The sequence below is a fragment of the Pyrgilauda ruficollis genome, unplaced genomic scaffold (assembly GCF_017590135.1).
Source record: "Pyrgilauda ruficollis isolate IOZ18807 unplaced genomic scaffold, ASM1759013v1 scaffold64, whole genome shotgun sequence".
Lineage (NCBI taxonomy): Eukaryota > Metazoa > Chordata > Aves > Passeriformes > Passeridae > Pyrgilauda > Pyrgilauda ruficollis.
Genome location: NW_024528155.1, coordinates 708,370 through 731,705, shown reverse-complemented (window position 1 = coordinate 731,705; position 23,336 = coordinate 708,370).

Here is a 23,336-nt window from a genome sequence, read left to right as displayed (position 1 = left end):
ACCATAGAAAGCAATTGACACATCTGACAATGATACAATGAATTACACTTGAATTTTTCAGGGATGTGAGACATGAATTTAATGATTTTGGACATACTGATAGCCTCAAATAAAAGAAAAGAAATTGTCAAGGAGTGAATACACTAGGCTATATGGAAAAATTTCCTCTCTTTCATGTGCCAGTATTTTTGCCTATTTAGATTTCGGCTTTGCAGAACCATAAGCAAGGGTAGCTGAAAAGGTTGTGCTGATATCTATTAATTCTGGAAAGAACTCTAGTGTGATTTTTCTCCTTTCTGCAAAACAGTGAGGAATTTAGCAACTATTAGGAAGTAATACATTCAATAAAAATTGAATAACAAATCATTCATTACTTCATTATTTTAATGGAAGATGTATAGAGTGTTTTCTTCTTTTTTTTAATCTGTATTTTTTATTTAAATTTTCTAATTGATCTTAAAAGAAGGTAAACACTGATAACATAATTATGACATGGCTTAAACATGTTTCTGCAGGTTTAATACAGGGAACACAAAAATAAATTAAAAATAACCTGAGAATTTCTATTTGCATATAGTACCCAAGCACTAGAGGCATTACTTCTTTACATTAAAAAAAAAAAAAAAGGATTAAAAAGGAATGTAGTGAAAAAAGGGTTCTACTCTACATGTATATACAAAAAATGCATTCACAGAAAATATATGGAAAAAACCCACCTGAATCAGCTTTTTACAGGCAGATATTTGAAACCGTGGTGTCAGAAAGTCTGTCAAGCCTGAAAAGAGAGCAAACTGTACCCTATTTGAAAGAACACATAAATACACATTAATATGTGATAAGATGCTCAGAGGCCAACCTTAGGATAACCATATACTAGTTAGCAATACCTCATGTCATCAAAACATAGCCTCTAATTCCACCTGCTGTTTATCTATCATAGTAAGTAACATTAATGGTGACTTAAAATAATAAAACACATGTATGAAAAGATCAGGAAATTCCATAAGTTTTACATGACCAAGACTAGATTTACTTTGTAAGAATGAGCCACAGATAAGTAGCAATACAAAAAAATCCCAACAAAACAACAAGATGTGTTTAACACAATAGAGTGACAGATTCACTCAGTGCATTCACTGAGAGAAAATTATTCCCATCTTTCAGCTCAAAATGTTACTCAGTCATGGTGTTCAAAAAGAGAGGGCTTGCAACAAGCTCAAAATGGAAGTGGAGTTTTATAGTCACTTTACTGTGCTGAGTAAGTGACTGCGCAGGAGGAGACCACAAGAGGAGGTAACAGCATGAGAAACGATGAAAGCTAAGTTGTTTTGTCATTAGAATGAAAACTTTTATAGAAACAAATTCTGGTCAGATCTGCCTCCGAGACTTAGATTTTTTTTTTTTTTTTTTTTTTTTTAAGTAGTCACTTTTTTTTGTTTGTTTGGGCTTTTGGTGGGAGTGCTTTGTGTGTGTGTGTGTGTGTGTGTTTCTTGTTTGTTAGGGGTATTTTCTATTAACTGTAGCTTCACACTGCAAGTCATGGAAAGACTCTAAGGCATCAAACAGATGAGTGTGCCATGAATGTCTGGAGTTACATTGCCCATTTTTACAAGAAGACAGAAAGCTCTGGAATTTCTAAGTACAAATAAAAAAATCAGTAGCATAATTCAATAATCAGTAGCATAATCAAAAAATGTCAGGGAAAAAAAATAGTCTAATTAGAATCACAAAACTAGTTTTCTGTTTCTAAAACTGTAAATCACCAGGTACAATAGAAAAAATAGTTTTTTAAACATATATTCTATAGTTAAACTGTATTCTATAGTTTATATTCTATACTTTTCAAAAATTTCATTTATCCATTTATTTTTAAAGAGGATGGTGATATTGCATCATTAGAGAATGGAAACATAATGATATTAATAACAACATAATCAGTTTTCTGCCCCTTCAGTCTAGCTATTTAAATAAGTTTTTAACTGAAAAATTAGAGTATACTGAAGGACTGCTAGCATTTTCCCCTCATTTAGGAAGGCTAACATTGCAACTAACTCTAGGTCAGCTAGTCTGACAACTCCTACAAAACCTGGGCAGAAAGGCAGAGGGAAGTAGGATGACAGAACTTTGTCTCTGGATCCAACTGATGACTTCACAGAGTAAGAAAATTTAAAAGTTAAGCTAGAACCAGTGAAAACAAGTTTGCCATATAAATGTGATACTACCCACTGGGATAAGAAATGCAAACACTCTATTTAACTTATCTAGCATTTTTTCAGTATATCACTGCAAAAGCCAGTATGCATGTATCAGCTGAAGTAGAGTTAATTTCTTTCACAGTAGCCAGTATGGGGCTGTGTTTTGGATCCACACAGATCAGAGGGCTCATCTCTGATAACAGAGATGTTTTTGTTATTGCTCAAAAGGTTTTAGAGCCAAGGCCGGCTCTGCTTTTGTATTTCGACCCTGACGAGGGGTTCGGGGGTGCCTGAGTGGCTGGGAGGAGACACAGCCAGGACAGGTGATCCAACTGACCAAAGGAATATTCCAGATCATCTGACATTATTGTCAGCATACAAAGTGGTGACTTAATTCCTTCTCTTGCTTTGCTTGTGAGTGCAACCAGCTGTCCCTGTTAAACTGTCCTCATCTCAACCCACACTTCTTCTGGCTTTTACCCTTCTAATTTTCTCCCTGATCTCACTGAGTAAGAGAGCATCTGTGTGGGCTTTGGCTGCTGGCTGGGGTTAAACTGTAGCACCTAGCTTTACAGAAATTGCTAGCATGGAAATCATCTGGTAATCAAGGGGATTTCAGCATTTGGAAGATAGGCTCTCATGTGATTGTAAGGTAAAATAACATTTTGCAGTAATTTGGGTAATTTGAAGACCTCAGCAGTGTGTGAGCATGACAGACATAACCAAATCAGTTTCACCAATAGTGCTTCAGAGCACGAGAGAACAGGTAGTTCTTTCTGCAAGAGAAACACCTCTATTTGCTCCTTGAAGCAGTGATACACTGGTTTTCTATTATGAGTTAAATTCCCACGCTAAGTTTTATTGCTGCTCTTTCTAATACAATTTCCCTGCTGCAACAATTACATAGGTCAGATGTTTCAAAAGAAGATGAGGGTAAGTTACTGACTGCAATTAAAATACCCAGCCCACACAGAAAATTAATTTCTATGCCAGTGAAAGGTGGCTTTAGACCCAGACACACAGTATATGCAAAAAGATATGGCAGAAAAGCAGACACATTCATACAGAATATCAGAATAAATATTTTTCTAGCAGAGTGCTCACATTACCTGAGGGCTCAGCTCACTTTAAGCCAACACAGATGCTTTTCCTTGAACTCTCTGTGTGCATTCCCATGTTGTTTTAATGGCCAGCAACAGTATTCATGCATCCACACAAAGAGATAGAGTTGGCTTTTTTTCTTTCATCATCTTAGTTTATGACCAAATCAATTTCCTATCAAGCTCACCCAGCAGCTGCCTGAGCTCCTTTTAATGGCAACATACAATTATGCCAGCAAAAAGCAACTGCAGAGCCTCGGAGGACCAATCCCCCTCTATAACTGAAGAAAAGCAGCACCAATGAAGAGCTGGCATCTCTGTGTCAACTACAATAATGGAAAATAGCCCAAGCTCCTAAAATGGATGCCCTTATAGACTGCATGAGTGACTCTCTCTCTCTCTCTCTCTATATATATATATGTATATATAAACATCTCTCTATCTCTTTTGGACTCTAGGTGGTTGACTTTAAAAGAGGTAACCACTGATCACACCACAATTCCATTTCCAATTATCAAAGAAAAAGAAATGCCTTCCACTTTACCTGTGTAAGATCTTATTTTTAAATTATAAAAATTAGTGAACAATACAAAGTTTATAGCTGTTCCTTACCCTGTTTGGAGACTAAAAATATTTCCTCAACAATATTTTAATTTGGTATAAGGATGTCTTTAAAAGATGCCCTTTCTTCCCTCCTCCTACCAAATTCTGTCAAAAAACTCTGGCATGGATTTTCCCAGTCTATCTTTTATTTAGAAGGCTAAGTTAAGCAGATTTAATTCTTTTTCCTCTGAAAAAAACATGTAACCATTTATTGGGCAGCTTCAAAAATTTTAGATAATTTTATCAGTCTTCCTTTACTTTATAAACAAAGATAATTCTCTCAATCTTTCTTCCCTCCTTGACCTACAATTTTCTAGGAAGACTAGGACATCTAGAGCTAAGTCCCTGTAGATAGAGGATTTTAGCACTCTTTCAGATTTTCCAAATTTTTTAGCAGTTGTGCGAAACTGCTTTTATATAAAGAGTGTATTGTTCTGTACTTGTCAAAAAACAGGAAAGACAAGTAACACAACATCCTTGCACATAAATTTTAAATCCATTAGTATTAGACCCTTTAATTAGTCTATCACAGTCTACTTTGGTCTAGGTTAACAGTTTTCTACTAATGAGATCCTTTAGATCTCACCCCAGACTAATCCAGAGAACTGGTCTAAGTAATAACAAACATATACACAGAAAGCAATCCATTTCAACCTGACATGAAAAACCTCTGAAAAAAAAAAAAAAAAGAAATAAGCAATTTTAAATTTAAAATAGGTTTAAATAGGTGAGCACATATTTTTTACTCACAGCAGCATTATGACTAGGACAAAATTACTGTTAGCCTACACCCAGAGTGCAAACAGTAACTTAATCAGTCAACCCTTATTTTAAAATTATTACTAAATTCTGAAATATTTTTAAATGTCAGAGCTCATGGGTACAATAAAGCTTGTAACTTTTTAAAATACTTTTCATCTAAGGCATGAATAGAGCAGAAAACATAAGTTAAATTTAGAGATTAAATAAATATTTTTCTTTTCAACCTTAACTAATTTCTCCTTTTTGTCAGGATCTAAGTAGAATCTATAAGCAGGCTCCCTGGTGAAAAAAAAAAAAAAAAAAAGAAAGCAATACATAAAATACAGGTACATTGGTTTTTAAATAGTTAATAAAATAAATAGTCAGTGACAGTACCACACACCATGTGATAACTTCAGCTTCTACACCTAGGAAGATCCTTCCTTCTGGAAAGAAATGGAATACCTGGTTACCTGGAGCATGGAGAAGGCTGTTACTCAGTTTTTTGTGTTAGGTTTCACCTAGTGCTACAGCCTCCCCACCCGAGTCACAGAAGACAAGGACTGAGTGAAAAACCTCCTCCTTTGGAAATCAGATTCAAGACCATCTACAACCTAAAATTCATGGAAGCTGATAAGATGCATTCACAGGTCCTGAGGGAACCTCAGGCTAAGCCACTATTCATTATCACTGAGCAGTTTTGGCAGTTAGGTGAAGATTCCACCTCCTGGAAAAGCAGAAACCAAACCTCATGGTCAAAAAGAAAGCCCTGGGAAAATACAGGCTAGTCACTCTCTCCTCAGTGTGTGGCAACAACATAGAATAATTCAGATTGCAAAAGCTTTAAAATTTTGGCGTCCCACTGTTTACCCAACATCACTCTCTTCACCACTAAACCATATCCTCAAGTGTCACATCCACACACATTTTGAACACTTCCAGGGATGATGATTCCCACCACTTCTCTGGGCAGTCTGTTCCAATGCCTGATCACCTTTACAGCAAAGAGATTTTTCCTTATATCTAACAACCTGAAGCCATTTCCTCTCATCCTGTCACCTCTTAGTTGGGAGAATGACCCCCACATTGCAACAACATCCTTTCAAGTAGTTGTAGAAAGTCCCCCTGAGCTTCCTCATCTGGCTAAACCCACACTCGCTCAGCTGCTCCTCATGAGAGTTTTGATCATGGAGCAGATGCCCCTGAAAACCATGCTAAGACACATGGAATTAAAGTAGTGATTGGTGACAGCCAAAACAGTTTCACTGTTTTGAGGCAAATCCTTTAGGCTGGAAGACACCTCTAAGATCACCAAGTCCAACTGCTAATCTAATAGTGCCAAGTCCATTTCTAAACCATGTTCCTAAGTGCCATATCCACACATCTTTTAAATCCCTCCAGGAATGGTGACTCTAACAATTCCCTCCGTAGCCTGTTCCAATGCTTTAAAATACATTCCATGAATAAATTTCTCCTAATGTCTTTGTCATGTTTGAAAAACACCGTGGCTTTCTTTAACAGGGTTACAGAGAAATTGATGTCATGTACCTGGATTTGCAGAAAGCACTTGATGCTGCCCTGTGCACAACACTCCTGTCTCTAAATTGGAGAGGCATGGGTTTGATTGGTGGACCACTCAGTGGAGAAGGATTTATCTGCATAGTCACACTCAAAAGTTATACTTTACTCAATATCCAAATGGAGGCCTCTGACAAATGACATTTCTGGGGGTCATTACTGGGAACAGCTCTGCTTACTGTCTTTGTCAGAGACATGGCTGTTGGACAGAAACCACCATCAACAAACTTGTACATAACACCAAGTTGCATGGTGCAGTCAACATCCTCAGAGGAAGCAATTCCAATCAGAAGGACCCTGACAGGTTTGAGAGGTGGGCCTGTGCGAACCTCATGAACTTCAAGGACAAGAGGTCCTACACCTTGGTGAGGGCAATCTAAAGCCCAAATCAGACTGTCAGGAGAATGAATTGAAAAATGGGTTGAGAAATGGTTTGCTGGAAAGGACTTAGCAATATTGATGGTTGAGAAGCTCAGTCAAGTGCACCCACATTGCAGAAAGGTAACTGTATCCTGGCCTGCATCAACAGGAATGTGATTAGAGGGTCGAGGGTGGTCATCCTCCTTATCTGCTCTCTCTCTAGAGACCACACTTGTAGCAACACACCCAGCCTTGGGCCCCCTACATAAGAGGAACTTGGACCTAGTGACGCAAGCCCAGAGAAGGCCACAGAGATGCTTGGAGGACTGGACCACCTCCCCTGTGAAAACAGGCTGAGGGAGATGGGGTTGTTGGAGTTGAGAAGATGGTTGATGGAGAAGAGAAGGCTTCAGGGAGACCTTAGAGCAGCACCCCAGTACTCAAAGGGGGCCTGCATGAAAGCTGAAGAGGGACATGTTAGTGAGAGAATAAGGGGAAATAGCTTCAAACTGAAACAGAGTAGGTTTAAATTAAATATAAGAGAGAAATTTTTGACTGTGATGGTGGTGGGACACTGGGACAGGTTACACAGAGATCTTGTGGATGATCCCTGCAAGTGCTCAAGGCCCGGGAGGATGTCAATCTGAGCAACTCGGTCAGGTGTCCCTGTCCATGGCAGGTGAGTTGGAACTAGATGATCTTTAAGGTTCCTTCCAATCTTGTGCCAGTCCAACCTGCCACCACTGCGGAATCTTCAGCCAAAGTTAGGTTAGCAATAATAAAGGACCAGTCAACAGATTTACCCAAAAAGCAAAAGGTTTAATAATAATAAAAATAACAAACACACGAAGGCGAACAGCAGATGAACCAGCACAGTATGGGATAAAACCAAAGGACCCCGAAGTGGGGTAGGTAGGGTATATTTATAAGGTTAGGTAAAAGGTGGAATTCAAATCTGAGGCTCCAACAAGAGGTGAGGATTAAGAATATGTAAAACATTGCAGAAGGAATGCAACCAATAGGAACAAAGAGAACCATGAACTTTCCAGAACTGGAATGTTATAGAGACCTTGTTTACCATTTCTTCTCCCATGAATCAGTGGTGCAGGAGCCTTGCTTGCCCTAACACGAACATTAGATTTGCAGACTACAGGCCTGTTTCCCAAGGCCTGAGACTGGTATCCTCAGGCAGCTTGAATCCTACATCTCCCCTGTTTGTTCTTCCTATGAGCATAGCACTTAACAAATTCTTAAACATTTTCAGCATGTAACCAAACAAACAAGGTAATAACATTAGTCTGGTAACTAGAAGTATTAACAATAGAAGTTCGCTCTTCATTATGGAAAGCATATAACTTGGGAGTTTCCATTTTTTTAACAATGTGTTGATCCAGTCTTTTCCTCGAACTACTTGTAATTTCTTAACCCCTTCCTTTGGCATGCTTATGCTGTGATGAATGGACTCACTACGATCAAAAAGATTCATGCAACACACGCCTTTGAATTCTTCACAACCATGGTCACTTGCTAGCAATAGGAAATCAATGGCTGCTCCATTCTGTAAGGTCACTTGCCTGATGCTGTCAACATCTGCAAGCAGCTGAGGGCAATTGATTAGTACTGGCTTGCCTACTCAGCTAACACCCAATTCCCTCTCGTTGATTTAATGCTTTGGCTGCAGCTACCCATGGCAATAGTGCAGACATCACAATTTTAGTTGACCTGGTCCAATAAGTAATTTTATCATCACAATTCTTTTCGAATTGGTGAGTAGACCTTTTTAATCTGGCCAATTTTCCTTTATGTGCCATGGTAATGTTGGGTGTTAGCACTGTAAGTCACCTCAAGCTGCCTACCTTTGATGTGTGATGGGATTGCAGACCAAGCCCTATTCTTGCAGATTAAGAAGATGCCAGGTGGAAGTTGGATGGGGTGACTACTGGACCAGGACAAGATGGATGAAGTGTTATTACACCACAAACTTTGATTTTTGTACAGCTGACTGCATGGGGAAACATCCCCATTTCACTATTTTTTCATCCATTAAATTTTTACGTTTATTTTCTTTTCTAATCAGTTTTGCATCTTTTATATAATAAAATTTCACACAATAATCCACTTTTGTTGAGCTCAGTAGTTCCAATTCTTTCAGCTCCTGTAGTGCATGCCGGAGTTTCCAGGTCCAATAGTCCCAGGCATCTACATGATTATGTATTTTTGTGGTTTTAGGACTATTTTTCTGTAGGATACGGATGGCATCCTCGGCTATTGCCCACACATCCCTAGGTAACCCAACTAGGCAGGTAGAAAGGGGTTCCCTTGGCTGGCTATTGAAAGGCACATCATTTCCTGTTTTGCTACATCTGCTAGCGTGACAAAGATGTTTTATTTTGGCATGAAGCATTTAAGAAGCTACAAAAAATGAGCAAAGAATTTTTGAACATCATGCCAGGTCCTTGTCTGGTCTTGCTCTGGTATTGTCTTCAGAACTGACTTCTGGAGGCACAGAGGATTCTCTTACCAGTTGGAGATGAGGCTTGATATTTCCAGATGGAATCCATCTGGGTCCTTTATCTGTGGAGACACAAGCAAATCCCCTTCCCCAAGTGGTAAGTGGGAAAGGTCCTAGGATTTGACTAGTTTCTAATTAACACAGGTGGCCTCTCTTTTAATTTTGCTCATGTGGTATTTGAAAAATGCCTCGTAATTAGTGGATTGGGCTTCATTAATGAATTATTTAGAAAACTGAAGACATACGCTGCCTTACTAAGCCTTTCAGATATTGCTAAGGTCTCCATTCCCCTTTTTAGTTTTTCGGAAGTGTTTTAAGAGACTTAGGTGTTCTTTCAATGATGGATTGGCTTGTAGGGAAATATGGAATTCCAGCAGAATGTTTGACACCCAATGTATTAAGAAATTGTGGTACTCTCTGTGAGGTACAAGTAGGGCCATAATCTGTTTTTATTTCTTGGGGAACTTCTAATGTGGAGAAGGCTTGCAGGAAGTGTTTTCTTACATCTCTGACCTCTTCTCCACTATGAGCCGAAGCACAGATTGCTCCTGAAAATGTATCTATGGATACATGTATGTACTTAAATCACCCAAAAGATGGATAGTGTGTAACATCTGCTTGCCATAGCTCCAAGCTGTTTAGTCCTCTAGGGTTCACTCCTTCTCCTTTCGAAGGAAGGGAGTATTTTTGGCAATCTGTGCAGGAGTTTATGATCATCTTTGCTTGGTATCTGTTGATGGCAAACACAGGCATTAGTTCAGGGTTATTCTGATGAAAAAATGAGTGGCTTAGATGACCTTGTTCAAAAACGTTTGGCAGTGTAGTTTGAATGGACATTGTGAGGTGGTCTGCGTGCGTGTTACCTTCCACAATGAAACCAGGTTAGGAAATAGGGGAACAAACATGTATTATAAAACAGGGCTGCTGTCTAAAAGAAAGGGTGAAAATTAGTTTAAGTAAACTATACAATTTGTCATTGGGTACAGCCTTTAAAAGAGAATTTTCTGCTCTCTCTACAACACCTGCAACATAAAAGGAAACTGTAACCAAATTAAAAGGAATTGCGAACTTGGAAAATACTTGGACTACAGCAGCCAATTCAATTATTTGCGGCAAGCCTTCTACAGTTTTGATGTCAGACTCCCATTCCTTGGTCTCGGGATTCTGCCAGATTATTGCAGACTTTTGGGATTTCCCTGAGCCTTCTGTATAGAAAGGTAATAGCATTAAGAGGAACAAAATTTCTAAGTGGTTTTAGGATTAACTCAAAACATGAATGTAATAATCTATGATTTGGATAATGAACCAAAATTTGTCCTATGAAATTAACTAAGGAATACTGTATGTGATCAGATTGTTGTACTAACCAATTTAAATAATTAGAAGTTGTAGGTAGAAGGATAACAGATATCTTTTCCAAAAAGGGAAAGTAAACAAGATCTAGATTCAAATCTTTCAGAATTAATTGAGACATAACTCCAGGTGGAGCAATATTGCTTTTCCTAACTGATGGGATAGGAAAACATGTTCTAAAATTAACAAAGGATCATAAACACAAGGGTCCCACTGGAAAATTAAACCATAAAGTCAGGGGCTTTTTCCTAAAATAGCAAAAAAATAAGGTAAATTAGGGTTAATTTGATGGGCTTGATGTGTCTGGATAGTCTCCAAAATTTTTCTAAGTGCACCTTGAGCTTCTGTTCTTAAATGCCTTGGTGAGTTTAAAGCTGTGTCCCCTTTCAACAACTCAAATAACGGTGTAAAATCCTCATCTGTAATTCCTGCAATAACAGTCTAATCCAATTTATGGTACCTAAAAGCTTCTGCATATCGTGGAGTGTCTTGGGATTGTCTCTTGAATATGTTGGGGTAGAATAGTTTGTTGTGTTATTTGAAATCCTAAATATTTCCATTGTGAAGCTCATGGAATTTTTGCTTCTGCAATGGTGAATCCTGCACCTTGAATGGCTGCAATTACTGCATTTGAAGTGATATCTAGAAACACATCATTTTCCATGGCCACAAGGATGCCATCCATGTAGTCATACACCAATGTTTCAGGATATTCGTTCTGATGGGGTAAAAATCCTGGCAACATACCATTGACAAACTGTGGGAGAGTCTTTCATGTCTTGGGGCAAAACAGTCTAGTGGTATCTGTGTAAAGGGGCTTGTCTACTGTGGGATGCCATTGAAAAGGCAAACCATGGGACATCATTTGGGTGCAAAGGAACACTAAAAAAGCAGTCCTTTAAACCAAAAATGACTAATTTCCAGTCTCTGGGTAACATAACGGGATGGAGGACCGGGCTGGAGAGCACCCATCTCTTTGATGACACCATTACTTTAGTCCACATGGCAAAGGCACTCGTACCATTTGGCTGTGGTAACAAAAACGCCTGAGCAATAATCAGTCTTTTAGGCATAAAACAAGGGAGAAGGGCTTGTGACAAAAGCAGTGAACTTCTGTGATGAAGTGACAGTGATGACAGAAAGTAAAACAAAAAATCATTCAGTTGTAAGTTTGCTTTTACCAAGAACTAAAAACTCACTTGGCTGTTGTTCTGTTCTTGCTGACTTGTCATGATGAGATAGGTTCTGGAGTTTGGAAGCATCAGTGATTCTGCTGTGGCCAGCTCCAGTCTGGTACCTGGAGGCATGATGGTTGGGAGATTGGAGAGGATATACTGCAGCTCTGGACTTCCTGGCTTGTTGTGGTTTCTAACAGAGGTGACAGGGGTCCTTGCATCCTCACATGTCGCTGTCCCACACTCCGCTGCCCACAGCTTCCCTGTTGGTGGTTGCAGCTTCCCTGCTTTGGATAAAATCTATTATTACAGCAAAACTGTTTCCCACAGCCACGACTCTTAAATGGTGGTCTTGGCTTATGCTGAGAACAGTCTCTTGCAAAATGTCCTTCCTTCCCATACTTACAGCACTCTTTGGAGTATCCCTGGTTTTGTTGTTTCTTGGAACCTGCCTGAACGGCAGCGAGTGCTTGAGCAAGCGCTTGTGCTCGCAACTGAACTGAGTGCTCTGGGGTGGCAAGTCTGTCGCAGGCTCCGATCATCTCTGTGGTGGTGGGCTCTGGCTCTGACAGCAAAGAGCACAGGATCTGTTTGCACTCAGCATTAGCATTTCCAGCTGCCAGTCCCTTTAACAGCTCTTCTTGTGCCCTGTCCAGCACAAACTGCTGATCTACGGCGAGCTTCAGCCTGTCCAGAAATTTCATGGAGGGCTCCATAGGCCCCTGCTTTATATCAGCAAAATCTAAACTAGGTTTGTTGCTGTTAGGCACTTGTAAAAGAGCCTTTCTAGCTGCGTCCTTGATATCATTGAGGACTGCTTGAGGAAGATTTTCTGCCTGATGAGTCTGGTCTCTGTGAGCCCCTTGTCTAGCTAGATGATCTATAGTTAAAGCTGCTTGTGTAGCTACTTGTTTTTGGTCCCCTGCATAATCTTTTAGTAATTGATTTAACAGTCTTTTCCATCTCATTTCCCACACGGCATACTCAGTTGGGGACAGTAACATGGTCATGATGTATTTTATGTCATGTGGTGTTAACACATGGGTAGAAAAGGTGGCTAACAAAAGGCTACTAAAGTATGATGACTCCCTCCCGTGCTCTTGTGATGCTTTGTATAGTTCTTTGACCTCCCCACAGGCTATGGCTTCCCATCTAGGGTTGACACCCCTCCTTCCATACTGCACAGGCATCACAGTGAATTTTGACACCAAGTCCCAATCCCCCTCCTTTACTTCAGTCCTGTGGATTTTCTCACAGTAGTCATGCCCAGATTTAGTTGGTCTCAGGTCCTCTTGTGATGACAAATTCGACATCATTAATATTTCTTTATTAGAGTGGGGTTTAACTGTATGATTAGCATGGTGATATTTTAGAGTGGACTCCACTGCCAATTGCCTGGATGCCACCATGTTGGGGGCGGGCCCTTCCGGAACCCAGGTGGGTGGAGTTCCGGTCTGCCTAAGAGGGGTGTGGCCTGAGGTGGAGTGGGTGGGGCCAGGGGCGGTGACTGCAGGGTGATTGACAGCAGCATCATCTGCAGCTGCAGAAACTTCCCACTGGTGGTGAGTTGTGTTTCCCACATGATCCACTGCACTTCTGGAGGTCGGGAAAAAGGTGGAGAAAGAGGGAGGAGGAGAACATGGAGGTACAGGGTGCAAGGAGTTGTGAAGATCCAAGGTGACTTGGCCTTCGCTGTCTTGAGTCTCATAAGGAGGGATTGGAGGAGGACACAGGGTGGCAGGAGCAGTATTAACTTCACTCCCAGGCACCACCTTGGTATCAGCAGCCCTGTGTCTCCATGCTGGAAAGTCCAAAGGGTGAGGAGGAGGAGGATGGGGAAAGGCAGAAGGTTGGTAGCTCTTCTGCTTATTACTATTGCAGGTTCCTTCCCTCATCCCACTCCCGGGATTAGAGGATGGGGAGGCAGTCCCAGGTTTAACAGGATTACTGATGGCACTGAGCTCTTGACATTCTCCTTCCATATTCAATGTCTCTAAGACCAGTCGAAAAATGGGAAGCAATTTCAGTGAGTCACGGTCTCTCTTTCTTGTTAGATCATACAGTTTGACTCCGACCAACTTCCAAAATTCTATCTTAATGACTTCTGGCACTGTACCACTGGGAAAATTTTTAAAAACCCATTTAGTGATGCTTTTGAGCTCCTTTTTATCAAATGATTTTCCCTGGGTAGTCAATTTCAACTTAATTTGATTGTATAGGTCCTTTTCTCCATGGGATATCCGGGCACCCATCTTGCAACACGCAAAACTTGGATTGGGGTAGGATATGCCTCCCTGGTTAGGGCAGGAGGATGGGGTGGATGTTGACCTTTCCCTACCTGCTCCAGCAGGATTTCTTCTCCAGGGATCCTGTGGCCTGCCAAATGCCACAAGCTGTTGTTCCAAGACACCTGGGCTGTCAGAACTTCTGCCGGGGCTGTCCCTTTGTGACACCCAGGCTGTCGACCAAACCTCTGGCAGGCCTGGCACAGCAAAAATCCCAAAGTCCTCGAGGGAAAGATGTGGCCTAGTCAGCTAGAGGGACTCACTGAGAGATCCTGGCAGATCCTTATGGAATACCAGAAGGTCTGTCTGGGCACCAAGCTGCTGCAGTCCGGCCTGCCACCGCTGCGGAACCTGCCAGCCCAAGTGAGGCAAGCAATAATAAAGCACCGCTCGACAGATTTATCCAGAAGGCAAAAGGTTTAATAATAACAAAAATAACAGACAGAGGCAGGTGGACAACTGCAGTATGGGAAAAACCCACAGCGCCTCACAGTGCGGTGGGCAGGGTGTATTTATAAGGTTAGCTAAAGGGTGGAGTTTAAATCTGAGGGTCCAGTAGGAGTTGAGGATTACGAATATGTAAAACACTGCAGGAGGAACACAACCAATAGGCACAAAGAGAACTGTGAACTTGCCAGAACTGCAGCCTTAGGGAGCGACCTCGATTGGCATTCCTTCTCCCATGAATCCAGGAGCCCTGCTTGCCCTAGCACAACATTAGATTTGCAGACTACAGGCCCCTTTCCCAAGGCCTGGGATTGATATCCTCAGAGAGCTTAACTCCTACACAACCCAAAACATTCTGTGATTCACCCAGTTTAAGACATTATGGTGTGGAAAATGTTTAACTGATTACTAATTATCTGGTTACTAATTATCTTATGCAGAACTTTGAGAAATATGCAGAAAGTGAATAGTGTCTGATTCACTGCAGGAAGGTCCACATTAGCTGGTTCCAGAAACAACAGGAGAAAAAACAGACGGCACTTGAAAAATGGAAAGAAAAAATTCTGTGTTTCTATCTGAAGTTATTGGTGGAATAATTGGTTCCCTTATACAGCGTAGTCCCTTAAAATCACACATTACACAGTCATGTATTTGTGAAAATAACTGGCATAGTTCATGATTCACGGTTAGATGTCTATATCCTTCACTGCCTTCAGCTGAGTAACACTTTGTTCCATCGACAGTCCTACCGCAGAAAGTCAGATTACCCATCTAGTGTGAAAAACAGGAGTTAGGGCTCTGGGATACCTCACTTATTAGCTGTGAAAATTCCATACTATTTACTTCATATTGATTTCTTTTGGTAATTTTATGCACAGAATTAAAAGGCAAGCACAAAATCTATATTTCTTTTGAATGCATCATAGATATTGCAGTCTAAGATTTATATTTGGGTATGATTTGTTATATAGAGATGTACAGACAGTATCTACCCTTTTTCTCTACAGAATAAAAACAGTACTAACAAAATCCATTCTAGTAGAAAAATCCCCGAACAACTGGAGGATTTGAACTTATTCCTAAAACAATATGAAATTCAGCTTAAATATATATCTCAGTTCATAAAGCATATTTTGAAACAATTTTGTGGAAAACACAATATCATGCCATCATTGTTCAGAAGTTTCCCTACCAAGGGCCACATAGACAAGAGCAACAGCATGATTGGGCAACAGTTATTTATCACACATCTGAAAGAATCTGAAAGTAATATTTTTCAGATGCATATGAAAGCCTTTATACAATTATGACGAATTGTAAAACTACCCATAAATACACTGAGCAGCTTCTCTATAAACATGATCTTTCAGGAAATACGTATTCAGACATTAGACCATCTGAAATAATAACAATTATTAACAAAATTATGCTTTCTAAAATATTTATTAATTTATATGAAAGCTTTGAGGCACATAGAAGCTTTCCTAGTGTTTTCTCTGAAAGGATCTGGTTTACATTTGCATTGAAAAAAAAAAGTTACTGCATTTTGAAAGATTATAAAATAAATTTTTTTAACAGTTTAAACAATTTTTAAACACATGCACAGTTTTAAAACTTTCTTTACACCATAATGATTTTCAGCATCCTTTGTATTACAATGTTAGACAGACTTTTTTCCAAATCATGTCTGTCATGGAAGCAACACCAGTGAATGGTCATTTCTTACTGAGAAATACAAAATACTTCAAGTAAAATGAAAAAAATAATAAAAACTGTTTTCTTCATATGTATAGAAATAGCAGTAGGATTTCCACATAATTGATAACAAGACCACCTGCAGAGTAAACCAAGTGGGCGTGGTGCTGTTGAATCTCAGCATGTATATATCAGGAACTCGATATATTTTCAGCATCACCCTGACCCTGTGAGAAAGTACTCTAGGGACATATGCACTTTTTTAAAACACGGCTCTAGAAATTCCACCATTAACAATAGTTTGATACGCAACCACTTATAAAGTACATATGGCATCAAAAAAGATGGCATCTGCGAAAGGAAACTGTACACACAATTAAGAGGAAAGTGCTGTCTTCACTGTTAGGTATTGCAACAACATAATTTGAGGTGCTAAATATTCCACTTACAACTCCTTGGAACCAGATCCACTATAAAACCCAACTTTTAAAAATTCTGTTTGGCCTCCAAGTTGATCTGGTCTCTTCTACAAATTTGACTTTTCCTGTCCCCATTGAAAGCACTGTCATTCAAAAGCCATCTACATTTCATTTTTCTCCTTATGAAAACTCATTTTGGAAGTTTAACAAATATTTATTCATATACACTAAGCTCAGAGTTTTGTGATTTGTGGTTTGTAATCAGAATGGTTACCATTATTCTGATCACTGTAAAAACAAATTGAGAGATGTCAGTGGAGCTGATACATCCTTGCATAGATTTTTTCAACCCTTTTTTTAGAAAGAAAAAAAATGAAGATCACCCTTTTTTGGTACAATACACTTGATACCTATGCAACATACTAATCACATTGCTTTTAAAAGAGGGAACACATCTTTATTTTCTCTGCGCTCTAATAGAGCTGACAACACAGCTCTTACTTTGTGTATTTTGACATGTCAGTGTGATGACTGTTGAAAGAACAGCGCTTGTGGTAGATAATGAAATTTATCAAGGAAGAAATTAAAGAAATTAAAAACCTCGGTAAATACACTTGAAGTTGATGTAAACTGCTGTAAAGGTACAAGTCAAGCTACATGAAAAATAAAAACACCCTAGAAGTAAATAGCCTTTTTCTGCAATTATTGCTATAGAAGAATCACGTCATTACTTGAAAATTTACTTTGCCTAAGGTCTCTTTTCATGCACCTCCTTACTGTAGACTGTCAGAGTATAAGTAGATAATACTCCAAAGACAGACCACAGAATGAACAGCTTATTAATTTAGACATATTGGATGAGTGCTTAGAATTGCTTATTGTACACAAGAAATGGTATGAAAATTCTTTAATTCCATACATGAAAGGCATGAATATATATTAAAATAATGACAAAAACAACAGTGAAAACTAATACAGGATGCCAGAAAGCAAACTCAGATACCTCCAATATTCTAATTACTTGGACAGCAAGAATCAGACATATACAATTGCACATCAAATTTTAAAATATTTTACAAAGAATATCCAATTCCATTACAAGAGGACAGAATTTTCAAATATAATATAGAGCCCAACCCCCTATTTTTTGTGTTTCTGGAAATGTAATGAAATTGCAGGCCTATAAAATCAGTAAGAACCTGCACATTTCTACACTCACAGATTCTCCAAACCCATGGCCTTGCTGCTAGTGTCTAGTACATCTTATATTTCATATACTCTTATGTGTGGCACAGCTCTGGTTTTCTGATTACAGAGAATATGACAGGCAACAAGCAGTCAGTCATTCTTTGAAAAGTCCGTAGGATTTTTGAGGATTATTTTCTCAACAAAATTTTCTTGTAAGAGTTTAGTTAAATAATGTGCACATTCCTTTCAAATATGAGTTGGGGTTTTTAAAATGATACAGAAGAACAAATAAAAATTACCACTTTTCACCAGTTTACAGTTGCAATTAATTGAGTAAATATTTTTATCATCCTCTGTTAAGTTCAAGTTGTCAAGATAAATGTAGGCCCCAATAGCCTTTTAAGTAAAGATAAGCTGTATATTCCATTTCTGTAGTTTTAAGGATCCACTTCTTTTTTAGAAAAAAAAAAAAAAGGTGGGATGAAGAAGAAATTCTGAAGTCCTTTGTGAAAGTCATGCCTGTATGTTGCTTTCAGATAAATATTATTTGTCAGAATTTTGCTCTCCAACTTTATCTTGCGTTTTTTTCTGTTTAATAGCAATCCCCTTTATGGAATCTACTACTGGGATTGCTCCTACAGTAAACTTCTGACTAATCAAAGCTACAGAAAAATTTGAGGGGAGATGGAGTTCCTTGGAAACATAAGTATTTCTTATGCCTGCAGCTGAAAGAAAAAAAAATGTTGGATCAGCTGGCTGTTCAAAATAAATTAAGTTAGCCAGACCAGAAACTAAACAGAAGAATTTCTGAAACTTGAAGAAGAACGTTAGCTTAAGGAGAAGATCGTAATCCCAGCTTTATCATGCATGAATGAACTAAAGACCACATCAGGTAACACGTGGACACTCCTCAACTCTTTCAGTCAGGAGTACAAAACCCAGGAAATAAGGAAAATAAAAGAGCATTCTATTCTCAAGATGGCCTGTCTAATCGTCAGAAAAACTGGGAGACTAGTGAAGTTATCAGACTCTGAGTGAGAAAAGTTAACTCTCTTACTGAAAGCAGGCAACAGCTCATGGATTAATACCAGCTGGAGAGGATGGCGAGCCCAGGAGACATCATATTTCCGCATAGAAAAATACTTGACACCAGACAAAGAATATGTTCCCTCTCCAAATATCCTTCTTCATTATTATATAGAATTACTTTTCAGAGTGATTCAGAGGTTGACGCACTATGAATCCTCAGCCTTGAGAACAAAGACTCTCACAACAACCTTCCATTCAAGACAAAAAAAGACTCCTAAACACTTCATGTTGTTAACAGAAATGAGTCTGCAGTGGTTTGGAAATTACCTCTCAATTTCTCACAAGATAAGATAATGATTTTGCTAAAAGTGTGGAACATGCATGGTTATTGTCTTTTGCAGCTGTGTATAAGAAAATTTAACTGCAGGTTATTTATCACACTGTAAGAGCTGTAGATCCTTTTATCAGACCAAAGATTTCTCTCATTTTAGGTGTATGAAAAAGAAGGTTATTTAAAGAAACATCTAAAAGTTGGCTGTTGGAGTTTTTCTTTAGGGACAGGGAGAAAGAGAAAGTGATCTGTAATGAAATCAGTTTTTTTAACTTACTGATGAATTAGGATTTCTTACAAAAGACTTCAGTTTTTACCTGTAATGAAAAATTTCCTGCTGCTGTGTCCCAACTGCATGATCAGTTAGCAAAGCATGCATTTACTATCTGCTTTCTATGCTGACTGGCCTCAGTACTATAGGTTATAATCTGTCATTTAATACTCAAGTTCATTTCCTAGGTTGCAGAGAAAAGTTGCAGACAAGGCCATTGAAAACATGTACTCCACTGCTCACTATGTAGTCTGGGGCTAGGAGCACTTCTCAAAGCAGGTCATCATCCAAATAATGGATATTGACTGAATCACTGAACGTGAAAACACATACCAGAAGGATTAACTATTAATTCATAGAAAATTCCCGTTGTTAAATTTTCTGACCATGCTGGTTTGGCTTTGTTATTTTTTTCCTCTATTATCGCAGCAAGAGGACAGAATATGTAGTGGGGAAACAGACCTTTCTTAGCAAGGCAAAGCAAATAGTGTATTCCCTTGACACTTCCCAGACTTTCCCCATTTCCATGACACTGTCTCTTTGTTCATTATCTTTTTATTTCCTCTCCACTATAGGACAAGGACATAAGTTTCAGGTCCTTCAAGAGTGTATTCATCTGAAACCTTAATGAGTGAGGAAAGAAATTTTTGCCTCCATTACAGTACTTTACAGCTCTTACTGGTGTTGAGAGTTTCACTGCTGTTCCTGTGAGAAGTTATAGATAGAAATCACTCACACACTGCAGAGTGATTGTATTTATGTGTTAGAGACTTAAAAATGTTCAAAAATTAATTAATAATGGAGATTCAGAAATTGAAATAATTATTCAACATATGTAATTGGGCACATTATAATAATGGTGATGTAATAACATAACATATATGATAATACCATATAATCTAATATATATAATACAATAAAAATACTCTAGCAGGATAGTTGAAAGAGGACACTCAATATTTCACCTGGATGTCACAATTTGGGGCGTTTGGCGTTGTTTTTCTGGCATCTGGAATTAGTGTGTGCGGATGTGTGAGTGTGGTTGGTTGGTTGGTTGGGTTTTTTGTCCAGAATCCAATCAAAATAAAACAATTTATATTCTAGGAGATCTAGGATTTTTCATGGTGTACTGTGTAATTTTTATGGAACATAAATTAATAATGATAAAAAAGCAAATTACAAAAAGTCTATGAGGTTTTCAAAGCCATCTTTGATAACAGAAGCACAAAAAAAAAAAAAAAAAAAAAAAAAAAAAAGACTGTCTAATACACTGAAGCCCTGAGCAGTTCATGAAATGTCTTTTTAAGAGCTTGAGGTAACCATTGGGACCTTGTATAGGAAAAAAATTCACAATGTGCAAGTTTACACTGGGATTTTAGTTTAAGCATTATCTTAAGAACTGCAAAACCTTCACACTGTTGCCTTTACAATTAGTGATTTGTGTTTAGCCAGGAGCCTCTGCAGCAAGCAAAGAGAACAAAAACAAATGAGTGCTTGTTACAATATTAATACAATGCATAATTATTGTAAATTATGGAGATCTCTAGCAAATTATGTTTCTCTCTTAGGGAGCTGGGGATGTTTAGCCTGGTTGAAAGGGGGTGATGGAAGCAGAGGAAATGGCTTTGAATTTTACCAGGGGAAGTTTACTTTAGATAAAAGGAAAGAATTCTGCATCGCAAGGATAGTCAGGCATTGGAACAGGATGCTCAGTGCAGTGGTGGTGTCACTATCCCTGGAAATGTTCAAAAAACCTATGGATGTGGCTTCTGGGAACACGTTTTAGGAGTGAACATGGAAATGGTAGGTTAGTGTTTAAAGTCAACAAACTTAGGGCTCTTTCCCAACATTAATGACTGTATAATTCTATGAAATATCTCTATACCAAGACTGTATTTTAAAATAGGAATGTGATGAGGACAGATTTTTTTCTGTACTTTTCTTTTCACCCAAAATAATCAAAACTAAACTTTTCTTACTTCCCATATTTCAGAAATGTTAATGTGACAGGTTTTCTAGTGTAGAACATTAAAACATGGCTTAGTAAAGAAATTCTGTAAATATCTAGGTACAGATATAATCATTTACATTTTCCGGTTAACTAAATATAACTAATTGTTATCTAATGATATCTAAATTTTCCTTGCTTTACATATGTTTGAGGTGTCGCCACCATGTTTTTTCCTATTGTACAAGAATAAACACATTTAAAAAATCACTGTTTTGTAACAAAACAGAATTAAAAACTCAAATCAGAACTTCAATAACCAAAAAAAAAATTTCTTCAGAAAAGCCATAAGGGTGAAGAGTAAAATTTCATTTCAATTAGTAGCTATTTTTGAAGTTCAGTTTCCAAAAGAGAAAAGCTATGTAATAACTGACTGAAATTATTCCAGTTAAAAGCCACATGAAAGAAATTGAAAATATGAGAGGAAGGTAGTCTGATATTCTGTAACTATTTAAGGTCTATCTTTTAAACATTACTCTTAGTGTTTGTTCACATTTCTGAAAGTAAACATATATGAAAATGTTTTGGGTTTTTTGTTCTTAAATTCATCATATTTGTTGGGGTAGAGGGAGTTGAAAAGTTCCAAGAGTAAACAGTTTTAACAAGAACATATCAAACTCTGCTGTGAACTACCAGTATTGAAATTATCAGAGGTAAATACCACTAATGCACACCATAGCTGGGGAAATTTCTTCCATCATTTCTCATGCTGTAGCTCAGTTGGGGCCAATACTTTTCCTCTTTCTCCAACTTTAGCTTAATCACCAAACATTACATGACGTTTTTTATGCCAATTCTTGCAACTTTCAACCACTTCATCAGAAGATTCAGAGCTGGATCCCTAAACACAGAAATAAATATTAAATAAATGTCCAGGTAATTAATGAGGGAAATCTCATTGTTATGGCATTAGTTGCAATAACATTTCTTTGTTGGTTATAGAAAACTAAACTTCAAACTGTAAAACACCAGAAAATCTCTTTCCTTTTAGTCCTCCAATTTTTTTTTAAAATTATGTAATTATTTCTGCATTTATATTAAAAAAATTCAACATGTTGGCTAATTTGGGATTAGAGCATGCACACTCTGCAACTTCTCGGTATATTATAGGTTAGCTCCTCAATGAGCAATCTTTTATTATCTTATTCAAACCTGGTTTAGTTATTATTTCTCCAAAACCATTAATTCTCAATTATGCCTCATACAATTGACAAAAAAATGCAGCTTGAGGAGTTGCAGTATTTGAGGAGTTCAAGTAGTGTCATAGCCTGGACAGCTTTCAAATTATTAAAGTTCTTTAAAATAAGGAACTGGATTCATGATACACATCAGGCCTTTCTCCAGTACATTCACACATAAGCCAAGACCACTTAAAGATACAACTTCAGATTAAATCTCCTTTGGCTTCAGATCCTCATGAGAATATTTTCCTGGCCAGGTAGCACTTTACTGTGATTCAGGTAGAGCTGAAGATGCAAAAGCTTTCAAAGGAAACTGTTTCTGTCCCTCATCTGGAACCACCAATTTCACAAAGAGTAAGAAAAATGTGAATTTTAAGTTAAAATAAATTTAGCTAGTTTCTTAAGGAGACAGAAATGAAGTGCAAGAGCTAAGGCTAGAACATATAACACCACAGAAATTGTATATAAATTACGAAGGAGGTTGCCTATTTGTAGGTATTTGCTTCAGTCCCTGCCTATTCAGCTTGTCAGAATTGATGTGAGAATAAATTACTCTGTCACATTTTCCTTTGTGTTTCTTTCTAGTCACAAGAAGTCAAGATGTCTTCACATACAAAAAATGTACTGCCTCAGAGGTTCTCAAAAAACTGTTGCTACTCAGTGTGTAGATGTTTGGAAGAAAAAAATTCTTTGGAGACAAGAATATTGTTTCTACCATATTCTGTACTATCACTGTATTCACGCATTTTACATAGGAAAATAAGCAAGGAAAGAAAATTTCTCATGATTTCTCCTAATTTAAAGATCTCTAGTCAAATGTGTTTCTTTTTTTAGCTGGTTTTTGAGTACAGATTCATTCCACTCT